At 40.1% G+C, this 15,191-nt stretch overlaps 1 protein-coding gene across 4 annotated transcripts in view; it reads right to left on the bottom strand.

The window, feature by feature from the left end:
• The window catches only part of TMEM132B (transmembrane protein 132B), a 520,042-nt gene that overhangs the window by 28,576 nt on the left and 476,275 nt on the right, over positions 1 to 15,191 (bottom strand). The window lies entirely within an intron of this gene.

Below are 15,191 nucleotides of genomic sequence, written 5' to 3'. Positions count from 1 at the left end.
AAGTAATCACCTGAAAGTACAAAACTCACACAAATTTTTTTTTTTTTTTGAGACGGAGTTTTGCTCTTGTTACCCAGGCTGGAGTGCAATGGTGCGATCTCGGCTCACTGCAACCTCCGCCTCCTGGGTTCAGGCAATTCTCCTGCCTCAGCCTCCTGAGTAGCTGGGATTACAGGCATGCGCCACCGTGCCCAGCTAATTTTTTGTGTGTTTTTAGTAGAGACGGGGTTTCACCACATTGACCAGGATGGTCTCGATATCTTGACCTCGTGATCCACCCGCCTCGGCCTCCCAAAGTGCTGGGATTACAGGCTTGAGCCACCAATCCCGGCAACAAAATATTATTAACACTGTAACTATGATGGATAAACTACTCTTATCCTAAGTAGAAAGACTTAATGATGAACCAACCAAAAATAATAACTGTAACAACTCTTCAGGATATAGACAGTACAATAAAATATAAACAGAAACAACAAAAAGTTTAAAAGTAGGGGGATGAAGTTAATGTGTAGAGTTTTTATTAGTTTTCTTTTTGCTTCTTAGTTTTTGCAAACAGGGTTAAGTTGCTATCAGTTTAAAACAATGGGTTATAAGATAGTATTTGCAAGCTTCATGGTAACCTCAAACCAAAAAACATGTAACAAATATATAAGAGATAAAAAGCAAGAAAGTAAATTGTATCACCAGGAAAAATTACCTTCAGAAGAAAGAAGAAGAAAGAGAATAGTACAAAACAACCAAAAGACAAATGACAAAATGGAAGAATGGAAGGAGTAAGTCCTTAAAAATAACATTGAATGTAAATACATTGAACTCTGTGATAAAAAAATAAAAATAAAAAACACTGAGTGGCTAGATGGATTTTTCAAAAAAGACCAAGTGATGTGCTGCCTACAAGAAACACATTTCACCTATAAAGACACACATAGACTGAAAATAAAGGAATGAAAAAAGATATTCCATGGAAACCAAAAAAGAACAGGAGTAGCTGAACTTATATCAGACAAATTGACTTCAAGACAAAACTATAAGAAGAGACAAAGAAGGACACTATATAATGATAAATGAGTCAATTTGGCAAAAGGATATAACAGTTTTAACTAAATAGTATTCCAACACTGGAGCACTCAGATATATAAACTAGATATATTAGGGCTCGGCACACTGGCTCACACCTGTAATCCCAGCACTTTGGGAGGCCAAGGCAGGTGGATCACGAGGTCAAGAGATCGAGACAATCCTGTTCAACATAGTGAAACCCCGTCTCTACTAGAAAAATACAAAAAATTAGCTGGGCATGGTGGCGTGTGCCTGTAATCCCAGCTACTCGGGAGGCTGAGGCAGGAGAATTGCCTGAACCCAGGAGGCGGAGGTTGCGGTGAGCCAAGATCACACCATTGCACTCCAGCCTGGGTAACAAGAGTGAAACTCCATCTTAAAAAAAAAGGTAGATATATTAAGAGCTTAAGAGAGAGACTGCAGTACCATAATAGCTGGACACTTTAACATCCCATTTCAGCATTGGACAGATCTTCTAGACAGAAAATCAACAACGAAACATTGGACAGGCTGGGCATGGTGGTTCATGCCTGTGCTCCCAGCACTTTGGGAGGCCAAGGCAGGCAGATCGTGAGGTCAGCAGTTTGAGACCAGCCTGACCAACATGGTGAAACCCCATCTCTACTAAAAATACAAAAATTAGCCAGGCATGGTGGTGTGCATCTGTAATCCCAGCTACTCAGCATGCTGAGGCAGAAGAATTGTTTGAACAGGAGGCAGAGGTTGCAGTGAGCTGAGATCATGCCATTGCACTCCAGCCTGAGTGACTTAATCTGCACTGTAGACCAAATGGATCTAATAGATATTTACAGAACATTTTTATCCAAAGGCTGCAGAATATACATGCTTTTCCTGAGCACGTGGTTAATTCTCAAGGACAGACAATATGTTAGGTCACAAAATGAATCTTAAAACATTTTTAAAATCTTAAATACTGTCAAGCATCTTCTCTGACCATAATGGAATAAAACTAGAAATCAATAACAAGAGGAATTTGGGAAACTACGCAAATCCGTGGATACTAAACCACATGCTCCTGAATGACCAGGGGTCAATGAACAAATTAAGAAAAAAAAAATCAGAAACTTTCTTGAAACTAATGTTAATGGAAACACAACATAATGAAACCTATAGGATACAGCAAAATAAATACTAAGGGAAGTTTACAGCTGCAAGTGCCTACATCAAAAGAGAAGAAAAACTTCAAATAAACAATTTAATGATGCGTCTTAAAGAACTAGAAAATCAGGGCCGGGTGCAGTGGCTCAAGCCTGTAATCCCAGCACTTTGGGAGGCCGAGGTGGGTGGATCATGAGGTCAACAGATCGAGACCATCCTGGTCAACATGGTAAAACCCCGTCTCTACTAAAAATACAAAAAATTAGCTGGGCATGGTGGCACATGCCTGTAATCCCAGATATTCAGGAGGCTGAGGCAGGAGAATTGCCTGAACCCAGGAGGCAGAGGTTGCAGTGAGCCAAGATCGTGCCATTTCACTCCAGCCTGGGTAACAAGAGCGAAACTCCGTCTCAAAAAAAAAAAAAAAATGCTCATCATCACTGGTCATCAGAGAAATGCAAATCAAAACCACATTGAGATACCATCTCACGCCAGTTAGAATGGTGATCATTAAAAAATCTGAGACAACAGATGCTGGAGAGGATGTGGAGAAATAGGAACACTTTTACACTGTTGGTGGGAGTGTAAATTAGTTCAACCATTGTGGAAGACAGTGTGGTGATTCCTCAAGGATCTAGAAATAGAAATTCCATTTGACCCGGCAATCCCATTACTGGGTATATATCGAAAGGATTATAAATCGTTCTACATAAGGACACGTGCACACAAATGTTCATTGTAGCACAGTTTACAATAGCAAAGACCTGGAACCAACCCAAATGCCCATCAATGATAGACTGGACAGGGAAAATGTGGCACATATGCACCATGGAATATTATGCAGCCATCAAAAAACGATGAGTTCATGTCCTTTGTAGGGACATGGATGAACATGGAAACCATCATTCTCAGCAAACTGACACAAGAACAGAAAATCAAACACCTCATGTTCTCACTCATAGGTGGCTGTTGAACAATGAGAACACATGGACACAGGGAGGGGAGTATCACATACTGGGGTCTGTCAGGGGAAAATATGGGAGGGACAGCAGGGGGTGGGGAGTTGGGGAGAGATAGCATAGGGAGAAATGCCAGATATAGGTGACGGGGAGGAAGGCAGCAAATCACACTGCCATGTGTGTACCTTGCATGTTCTTCACATGTACCCCAAAACCTAAAATGCAATTTAAAAAAAAATCCAAGATCTGAAGAGACCAATAACAAGTAATGAGATTCAAGCTGTAATAAAGTCTCCTAGTAAAGAAAAGCCTGGGATCTGAGGACTTTATTTCTAAATCTACCTAATATTTAAAGAAGAGTTACTACCAATCCTATTCAAACTATTCCAAAAACAGAGGAGGAGGGAATACTTCCAAACTACATTCTACAAGGCCAGTATTTCCCTGATATCAACACCAGACAAAGCCATGAGAAAAAGAAAACTACAGGCCAATACCTCTGGTGAATACTAATGTAGAAATCCTTAACAAAATACTAGCAAACTGAATTCAACAATACATTAGAAAGATCATTCATCACTACCAAGTGGGTTTTATCCCTGGGAGGCGAGGATGAGTCAACATATGCAAATGAATTAATGTGATACATCATATCAACAGAAGGAAGGAAAAATATACAATTATTTCAATTGATGCTGAAAAAATATTTGATTAAGTTCAACATCTCTTCATGATAAGAACCTTAAAAAACTGAGTATAGAAGGAACATACCTCAACATAATAAAAGCTATATTCAACAGACCCATAGTTGGTATATATCGAACATAGAAAAACTGAAAGCCTTTCCTCTAAGATCTGGAACATGACAGAGATGCCCACTTTTACCACTGTTATTCAGCGTGTACTGGACGTCCTAGCTAGAGTAATCAGACAAGGAAAAGAAATAAAGAGTATCCAAACTGGAAAGGAAGAAGTCTAACGATCCTTGGTTGCAGATTATATGATCTTATATTTGTAAAAACTTAAAGACTCCACCAAAAAGCAATTACAACTCATGAACAAATCCAGTACTGTTGCAGGATACAAAATCAACATACAAAAATCAGTAGCATTTTTATATGCCCACAATGAACAATCTAAAAAGAAATTTTTAAAATAATCCCATTTACAATAGCAATAAATAAAATTAAATAACTAGGAATTAACCAAAGAAGTAAATGATCTCTATATTGAAAACTATGAAACACTGAGGAGAAAAATTAAAGGAGACAGCAAAAAAATGGAAAGATATTCTATGTTCATGGGCTAGAAGAATCGATATTGTAAAAATACACATACTACTGAAAACAATCTACAGATTAAATGCAATCTCTATCATAATACCAATGACATTCTTCACAGAAATGAAAAAAAAATCCTAAAATTTATATGGAACCACAAAAGACCCAGAATAACCAAAGCTGTCCTAAGCAAAGAGAGCAAAACTGTAGGAATCACTGACTTTAAATTATACTACAGAGCTATAGTAGACAAACAGCATAGTACTGACATGAAAACAGATACACAGACCAACGGAACAAATAGAGGACCCAGAAACAAATCCACACACCTACAGTGAACTCATTTTCAACAAAGGTTCCAAGAACATACACTAGGGAAAAGACAGTCTCTTCAATAAATGGTGCTGGAAGAACTGATATCCATATGGAAAGAATGAAACTCAAACTCTATCTCTTACCATACACAAAAATCAAATCAAAATGAATTAAAGACTTAAAGCTAAGACCTCAAACTATCAATATACTACAAGAAAACATTGGGGAATCTCTTTAGAACATTGGTTTGGGCAAAAACTTATTGAATATTATTCCACAAGCATAGGCAACCAAAGCAAAAATGGACAAATGGGATCACCTCAAGTTAAGAGGTTTCTGCACAGCAAAAAAAAAAAAAAAAATCCAGAAAGTAAAGAGACAACCTACAGAATGGGATAAAAACATTTGCGAACTATTCATCTGACAAAGCAGAATTAATAGCAAGGATATATAGGAAACTCAAACAACCTAATAGGAAAAGAAAAAAACAAATAACTCAATCAAAACATGGGCAAAAGATTTGAATAGACATTTCTCAAAAGAAGACATACAAATGGCAAAGAAGCATATGAAAAGGTGATCAACATCATTGATCATCAGAGGAATGCCAATCAAAACCACAATGAGATACTACTTCACCCTAGTTAAAATGGCTTTTATCGAAAAGATAGGCAATAACAAATACTAGCAAGGATATAGAGAAAAGGGAACCCTTGTACACTGCTGGTAGGAATGTAAATTAGTACAACTGCTATGGAGAAAAGTTTGGAAGTTCCTCAAAAGCCTAAAACTTGAGCTATCATCTGATCCAACGATCCCACTGCTAGATATATACTCAAAAGAAAGGAAATCAAAGACATATATGAGGCCAACAAACATATGAGAAAATGCTCATCATCACTGGTCATTAGAGAGATGCAAATCAAAACCACATTGAGATACCATTTCACGCCAGTTAGAATGGTGATCATCAAAAAATCTGGAGACAACAGATGCTGAAAAGGATGTGGAGAAAAAGGAACACTTTTACACTGTTGGTGGGAGTGTAAATTAGTTCAACCATTGTGGAAGACAGTGTGTGGAAAATGTGGTGCAGATACACAATGGATTCCTCAAAGACCTAGAAATAGAAATTCCATTTGACCCAGCAATCCCATTACTGGGTATACATCCAAAGGACTATAAATCATTCTACTATAAGGACACATGCACAGAAATGCTCTTTGCAGCACTGTTTACAATAGCAAAGACCTGGAACCAACCCAAATGCCCATCGATGATAGACTGGACAGGGAAAATGTCGCACATATGCACCATGGAATATTATGCAGCAATCAGAAATGATGAGTTTGTGTCGTTTGTAGAGACATGGATGAATCTGGAGAACATCATTCTCAACAAACTGACACAAGAACAGAAAAAGAAATACCGCATATTCTCACTCATAGGCGGGTGATGAAAAATGAGAACACATGGACACAGAGAGGCGAGCACTACACACTGGGGTCTATTGGGGGGAAAAGGGGAGGGACAGCGGAGGGGAGCTGGGGAGGGATTGCCTGGGGAGAAATGGCAAACGTGGGTGAAGGGGAGAAAGGAAGCAAAACACACTGCCATGTGTGTACCTATGCAACTATCTTGCATGTTCTGCACATGTATCCCCAAACCTAAAATGCAATAAAAATTTTTTTTAAAAAGGGCAAGCAAATCAGTACATCACAGAGATATCTGCACTCTGGTGTTTGCTGCAGCACTGCTGACAACAGCCAGGATTTGGAAGCAACTCAGATGTCCGTCAACAGACGAATGGATAAAGAAAATGTGGTGCAGACACACAATGGAGTCCTACTCAGTTATAAAAAAGAATGAGCTCCTGTCATATGCAACAACATGGATGGAACTGGAGATCATTATCTTAAGTGAATAAGCCAGGCACAGAAAGACAAACATCATATGTTCTCACTTCTTTGTGGGTTCTAAAAATCAAAACAATTAAACTCATGAAGATTGTGGAAGAATGGTTACCAGAAGCTAGGAAGGGCAGTGGGGGTTGTGGAGGAGGTGGGGATGGTTAATGGGTACAAAATAAGAGAAAGAATAAAACCTAGTATTTAATAGCACAACAAGGTGACTATGACCATAGTCAATAATAATTTAATTGTACAATTTAAAAATAACGAAAAGAGTATAATTGGATTGTTTGTAACACAAAGGATAAATGCTTGAGGGAGTGGGTACCCCATTCTCCATGATGTGATTATTACACATCACATGTCTGTATCAAAATATCTCATGTACCTTATAAATATGTACTACAAAAATTAAAAAGTTAAAAAGTTGTTTAAAAAAAAACCCTTAAACCTAGCCCAGCTTCTGACTATGTTAACAGAAACCCCAACATTATAGGACTATCAAAAAGAAAGGTATACACAACTATAATCATAAAAGCGAGTATCTCCTGAGATGAGATATGTCATACAGAAAGGTCCTTCTTTAAACAAAAAGCACAAAGCACACCAAAAGTCAAGACAAAACACATCCCCAGGAAGGAACAAAAGTCAATAGAACTAGCCTCAGATATGATTCAGCTGTTTGGACTATCAGACAGGAAATTTCAAATAATTGTGATTAACATGTTAAGGGCTCTAGTGGAAATGATAGGCAACATGAAGGAGAAGATGGGTAGTTTCAGGAGAGATTAAAACAATAACAATAAAATGGAAACTCTAGAAATAAAAAAGCACAGTAGCAAAGATCTTGATGTCTTGATTTACTCCTCAGTAGACTAAGCAGAGCCAAGGAAAGAATCTGTGAATTTGAAGGTAATCAATAGGAATTACCCCATCTAAATCACCAAGGGAATAAGAGCGACAAAGAAAAGGAAAGGGACATGCAAGAGCTGTGAGTGTGTCAAATGCTTTAATGTACATGTAATTGGAATCCCAAAACAGGGCTCAAAAAAGATTTGAAAAACTATATAACCAAGGTTGTTCCAGAATTACTGGCAGTCACCAAACCACAGATCCAAGAAGGTCACGTGACACCAAAGAGGACAATTGTAAACAAAGCAAACACCTAGGCATGTAATATGCAAACTGCTGAAAACCAAAGCCAAGAGATGATCCTGTTGGCAGACAGAGAAATAAAACATTAGCTACAGAGGAACATGGACAAAAGTCACAGAAGACTTCTTGCTGGAAATCGGGCGAGCAATAAGATAATGGGAGGCCATCATGACGATTCTGAAATAAATAACTATTGCCCTATAGTTCTATACCCAGCCAAAAAAAATGAAAATGAAATAATTTTTTAGGCAAAAGCTTAAGATAATTGCTAAATACCTCAGTACAAACACTGTGGAGAAAAGTTTGGCTCAGAAACCTAAGAACTGAGGTACCATATGATCCAGCAATCCCACTGCTAGGTATTTTCCCAGAGGAAAGGAAATCGGTATATTGAAGAGATATCTGCACTCCCACGTGTGTTGCAGCACTGTTCACAGTAGCCAAGGCTTGGAAGCAATCTAAGTGTTGATCAACAGATGGATGGAAACACACACCTAGGCATGTGATACTTAAACTGGTGAAAACCAAAAGCAATATACAAGAAATATTAAAGTCCTTCAGGCAGAAAAAAGGAAGGTATCAGCTGGGGATCTAGATATATACTTAAGAATGGAATAATTTAAAGAAGAATAAAATTCACTTTTTCAGAGTTAAAACTGCAAAGTCAAATAACTAACGTGGTGAGCTTGAGGACAGTAAGGCCATAAACCGTGGAGATCAAGGAATCCCCAGTCACCTTTGTATGTTCTCACACTAAGACCTACCCTGTCAACACTTCTCTGCCCTTACTGGATGGCAATGTAAGTCCTTGGAAGACAAAGTTGTTGCCTTATTTGATTTTCTGCAGCCCACAGTCACGGATGGGGCCTGGAACATTGTAGACGTGCAAAAATGGCACAGAGTAAATGAGACGAAGTGGGTGCCCAGGATCATAGAGCTGGCAAGTGGCAAGTACCGGGAGCCTCGCCCTGCCCTCACTAGCACTGGAAGTCACTCTCAGCCCCGACTTCCAAAAGACCTCCCTAGCTCAGCCCTTCAAGGTCTGATCATGATGCTTTGCACTTAGCTAAATTTCTTTTTTTTTTTATTGTAGTTTGTTATTGTACTTTAAGTTCTAGGGTACATGTACAGAATGTGCATGTTTGTTACATAGGTATACACGTCCCATGGTGGTTTGCTGCATCCATCACCCCATCATCTACATTAGGTATTTCTCCTAATGCTATCCCTCCTCTAACTCCTACTCCCTGCTATCCTTCCCCCAGCCCCCAAACCCCCAACAGGCCCCGGTGTGTGATGTTCCCCTCCCTGCATCCATGTGTTCTCATTGTTCAACACCAATTCATATTCACGCAGGTCCATCTGGCCTCGTGATTGGACCTTGGTTCGGATGTGCCATTTCATCTCTCTATAGTGGTTTGCTCAGTGCTCAGCCTGTAACTGACTGAATGTCCAGGCCTCCAAGCCAGTGTAGGCCTTGAGGGCAGGGTGGGGAGAAGGGGGTCACTGCACTGCTTCCCTTCCCATCTTATTCAACATACCTCCATCACAGAACTTAACATCTTGGCACTGATTGAGAACTCAGACGTCTGATCTGTGCCCACTTAGTGGAGATGTATCACACAGAGGATAAGTCACTGTCTTAAAGGCACAGAGTTCACAGTGAGTGTAAGGTTAAAATTTGGACCTGCCATGGGACCAGCAATGTTATGTGGTGGGCTCTGGGCAGGACTCTGGGGACACAAAGTGAATCAGAGAGGCAATGCCCTGCAGGAAATCCAACTGAGTGAAGGAGACAGACTTATGTGCAAAATATTGTAAAATACAATGACTGGTAGGACAGTAGGGTTTATACAGTTCTTATAAGATGCCAGGCCTCAGTGGCTGTGTTCAGCTCAACACAACTATAAGACAGGGCTGCTACTCATCTTAATTTGAGATTCCTGGGACATCTCTGTTCCAACAGGACTCAATGACCCCCACAACCTGACCTTATCTCACTCCCTATTAGACTGTACCAGTTTCGAGCACAATCTCTGGAAACTGCTTGGTAGACCTCCCTTATGAAGGCAACAAAATAGTCTTACCCTAAGAGAAAAAGCCCGGTCCAAAAACCCTTGACTATAAAGGTTTGATTCTACCTTTATAGTCAAGTGTTGCCAAAATGTTGTTCCTTATCAAGACTTTACAAGAAATGCAGCCCCAAGATTATTATTTTATTACAAAGTTTAGCGTATGTTTATCTGTAGGATGTTTTCATTTTGGCATTTATTTCATGACATAGGGAGATTTAAAAAGCACCACCAACATTCGTAAGCTTAGGAAACTAGCTAAGCACTTCGTATTCATCAAACGGTACCCCAGAAGGGATTGAGGGTTGATGATCTGGTGAAAGCCCAGCATATCATGCTGCCCAGCCTCAGTTGCAACTGCACTCCCTGAACCTGCTGGAGAAAAAATGCTGTTAATTAGTTGCCATTGGCACAGGTGCTCAAGCCACAAGCTTAGGTGTTCAGGGTTTGCATATAAACTAGTTGAAGAAAAGATACACATTTTGGCAGGATAAACATATTCTCAGGGGAGAAAGAGAGAGAGGTGCAGGGTTTGTGTTTTCTAAACTTGTTTTCCAACCGTAAAAATTTATTTTAGAAAAGAAATGTTTATGAAAGAAATGCTGTGAATTGTGAACTCAAGGTATAAAAATCGTTAGCTAGCATTTTTGTCTCTGAGACTTCAAGAAAAGGCAAAAGTAAATACAAATGATGTCCTCTCCACCATTTGCTCCAGAATGAGAGCAGAAAAGAGATTTCTAGAAAGGCCCAAGCTGAAAAGACATGGCAGAGGTTAAGGTCTGTTCAGTGCTGCTAAGAGAAAGCTGGACACCTAAACTTACACTCCAAGTAGAGATTTCCAGAGAGAGACCCAGCAAATTGGAACACAGTCAGGCTGAGTGAGTGACCGAGGAAGGCTGGATATGAAAGCATGGCCCCCACGCAGTCTGCAGACCCACACCTTTATAGACTCTGAGGCCCTTCTAGCACAGGAAGGGCTGGTTGGAATCCTGGCTATGAAAGTTCTAGTTCTGTGTGGCCTCAGACCTGGCTCCCATAGTGACTTCTTGTGATTCTTCCTTTAAAAGACTCGACTTTATGAAAACCCTGACTTACATTAGCTATTGCTAATTAAGATAATCACAACTGACATACTATTCTAGTGTAACTTATCTAATGCAGCTAATCTTATCTAACATATTTATAATAGAATTCAGTTTAAACCTGTCATTAAGCTATATTTTTCATCACAATTGGCCTGGGATGGAGCTTTAAGGAGGCACTGGTGGGAGGTGACTCAACAACCAAATCCCTGTTGGCGACCTAAATGAGGGAAGGGGGTCTGCTGTGAATGACAGGGACATGGGACTGCAGGGAGCACACCCCAAGCCCCACTGAAAGGAACCTCAGCTGAGCCCACTGCTGCCATGTTGGAATGCAAGGACTGTGTTCAGAGAGCTTCTGATTTTTCCAGAGAGATGGGAAATCTAGATTCTTAGTGAAACAATGTTGGTATCTAAGTATGTATAGTTTTAAAATACTTTTCTAGACAAACAGAGCATGTCTTTGGGATATATTTGTCCCGAGGACTATCATTTTATGATCACATCATACTGATATATATAGCATGATGCCTGAGGAAAGGTAAGAAAGTATATCACACTTTGAGGTCCCTATCTTGTCCCATTAGCATCGTGCTTTCCGTTCCTTATTAAAAACTTTGCCGGTTCCCCACAGACTCTACCAGAAACAGGAAATAGATTCATCTTACTGGCCAATGCAAATCAATTCGTACTTGTTGCTCAAAGGAGCTCTGCTTGAGCAGGAGTCTGGGCTCCAGCATGAAGGAATGCTGGGATCAATTAGTGATGTCTACTATGGCCACATGCTAGGGAGAAGTGTTTTATCACATGCATGTCTTATATCTACCACTGTGGTCCATAAACTTGGTCCACATAACTTACGAGAGTTTTGATGGTCTTCGAATCTCCATCTATCTCTCTAACCTCAGGCCCTGTTCCCATCCTCCCATTAACATGCACCTAACACTCAAACTCCCCATTCCCTCTATTCAAGGAGATCATCATTCCTTACTTTCACCCTCCTTTTATAATTCCTACTCTTATCTTCGCTGTCTGAAATGCCCTCTACATTCTTGTTTGCCTTCTGTGCACGCCTCAAGACACAGCTCAACCATCACCTTCTCCATAAAGTCCTCCTGTCACTCCAATCATAACTCCTGTGTGCCCCCATTTTACTTTTACATTTTACCCATGTTTACAGAAGCATTTTTAAATGTGACCCATTCAAGGTCATAAATCAGGTCTTAATTATCTATGTGTCTCTGGCACCTCGCACCACAACAGACTAAGAATGTATTTATGGATTAACAGAATTTATTTATGAATGGTGATTTAACTTCTTAGGAGGTTTGAATCGATGGCATATCTTGGGCCAAGTCTCCCAAAGTTCAGTTGTCTGTGTGATATGGCTTGGCTGTGTCCTCAACCAAATCACATCTTGAATTGTAATTCCTATCATCCCCACGGGTCATTGGAGGGGACCCAGTGGGAAATAATTGAATCATGGGGGTGGTTACTCCCATGCTGCTGTCCTTGTGATAGTGAGTGAGTTCTCACAAGGTCTGATGGTTTTATAAGGGGCTTTTTCCCTTTTTGCTTGGCACTTCTCCTTCCTGCGACCATGTGAGAAAGTATTGTAAGTTTCCTGAGGCCTCCCCAGCCATGCTGAACTGTGTCAATTAAACCTCTTTCCTTTATAAATTACCCGGTGTCAGGTATGTCTTTATTAGCAGTGTGAGAACAGACTAATAAAGTGTGAGACTCTCAGTGCTTCTTCCATGTCTTCAGGTCTTAATCTAGCTTGTTTTATCACTGGAGAAAGATAGCACACAAGCTTCTTTGAAGTGATAATATGCGATACTTTATTGGTGATCTGTAACATCTGATCTCTCCATCCTTCCATTAGCTTGTGGAAGGAGGCTCACTTGCTAAAGATTTACACCTTTCATGGACACAACTGGCCACTGTCCTTCAAATTCACACAGTTTGGGACAGGCCAGTTCAGCTCTGCCTACTCAGCTTTGTTCCAAGCAAGAGTATGTCTGTAATTCTTTGTGATAATGACATTTTCTAAACTACATAAAAATAAACGTATAGATATTAAAAATCTTGAAAGGTATGTCTATGTGCCACCACGCCTCACTTGATGATACACCCCCAGTGGCACATGTGCTGTGCTTGAAAACATGCTGAAGGGATGTGTTTTCTGAAAGCCCATAGTAGGCAGTAGGCACAACTGAAAGGTTCCACTGACAGATCACAAGTATGATTTATACATCTCATTTGAAGGCGCCTTTAAGATACCCATCTTATCAGTTACCAAACAGAAGTCCCAGAATGACAGCACCTCCTACTCACTTGAGATCAACAGTATCACTCAGTTGAAGAATCTCATACTCAGTCGTCTTCCCTAACTCACTGTTGGCAACTCCCCATACGTAGAGTGCTTGTTTCAAAACAGATTTCTGGCCACAGGAGCCTCCCTTTCCTTTCACAAAATGGGATGAGACACTTGACTCTCTCTCGTCTTGCAGGAAGATGCAATGCTTACAATAATCTAATTATTGTGTATTTTTAAGGATAAAATTAAATTTATCAGTCAGGTTGCCAAACGAACAAATAAGCAAACAACAAAAAGCCATGAGAGTAGAGATCAGTACCCAGAGAGGTAAAGTGTATTACCTAAAATGTCAAGTTTTCAAAAACAATGAAAAAAAATCACAAACATGAAAAGAAATGGTGTCTTACTCAGCTTGGTCTGTTATAACAGAATACCACAGGCTGGGTGGTTTAAACAACAGACATGTATTTCTCATGGTTCTGAAAGATGGGAAGTCTATGATAAAGACTCAGTTATTGGTGGAAGCCCACTTTCTGGCTTGTTTCTAAACTACATAAAAGCAGCCTTCTCACTGTGTGCTCACATGGCCACTCCTAACGCACGTGGAGTGAAGATGTCTCTGTCTTTCTCTTCTTATACGGGTACTAATTCCATCACAGAGTCCCATCCTCACGACTAATCTCAACTTAACTACCTCCCAAAGGCCCCACGTCCAAAAAAGCATCATGTTGGTTATTAGGACTACAACACATGAATTGGGTGGGGGGACACAAAATTGAGTTCATAACAGAGAAGTGTTACCCACCAGAGGAAACCAAATATTTCTTAAAATATATTTTGGGTCTGGCAAGGTGATTCAAGTCTGTAATCCCAGCACATTGGGAGGCCAAGGCAGGTGGATCACGAGGTCAAGAGATCGAGACCAGGTCAACATGGTTAAACCCCTTCTCTACTAAAAACACAAAAATTAGCTGGGTGTGGTGGCACATGCCTATAGTCCCAGCTACTTGGGAGGCTGAGACAAGAGAATTGCTTGGACCCAGGAGGTGGAGGTGGCAGTGAGCCGAGATTGTCCCACTGCACTCCAGCCTGGCACCTGGCGACAGAGTGAGACTCTGTCTCAAAAAAAAAACCATATATATATATATGTAGATATGTAGATATAGATATAGATATATAGATATATTTTTAGATGGCTGATCAGATGACCTGAAAACAGAAGTTGCCTGGCAAAGCTGTCTTTTGTGGAGCAGATGTGCACCTGTAGATACTCTACATCGATACAGCCAAGTGTTCTCTGAGGACCTTCCCTTGTGCAGATCTAGGAAGTAAGTCTGACAACTTTAAAGGCCTGAAAGAAACATTTACCATCTCTTCTCTGAGGGCTGCTCCTTGTGGGGTTTTGGCCACATAGCAAGACCATCTTTGCCAGCCAGGCTTCCTCTTCCCCCTCTCCTATTACCTCTTTTGCCATGGTCCGAGCCCCCATTCTTTCTGGAACCTCGAGATGGTTGGTATAAAAGTGTCAACCATTAGGCCATTTATTTAAATTCTTTGTATTTCTTTGCTCATTAATGAGTTTGTATGACTTTTCTCCTGTTAACCTGCCTTTTGTCAGTTTATCTTTCAGCAAGTCTTCAGAAGGCAAAGTAGAAGCCTAGCCTTGGCCCCTATACCACCCACAGTGGTAAAAAAAACAAAACAGGTACCAGATACTGCCTACGAGAGAGCGCAGATGTTCAACTAAACAAAGATTTGAAGGCAGCCATTGTAGATACTTTTAAACCCTGTATAAATATCTTTAAAGACATAAATACGTTCGGAACCAGCATAATGAAGTAAAAGAAGGCACTACAACAATGTACCAATAAACAGACAATATCAGAAAAAGAAATTTTAAAAAACACCAAATGAAAA

The sequence above is a fragment of the Callithrix jacchus genome, chromosome 9 (genome assembly GCF_049354715.1).
Source record: "Callithrix jacchus isolate 240 chromosome 9, calJac240_pri, whole genome shotgun sequence".
Taxonomy (NCBI): Eukaryota; Metazoa; Chordata; class Mammalia; order Primates; family Cebidae; genus Callithrix; species Callithrix jacchus.
The sequence above is the reverse complement of the archived record's forward strand: the minus strand, read 5'-3'. Positions and strand labels throughout refer to the sequence as shown.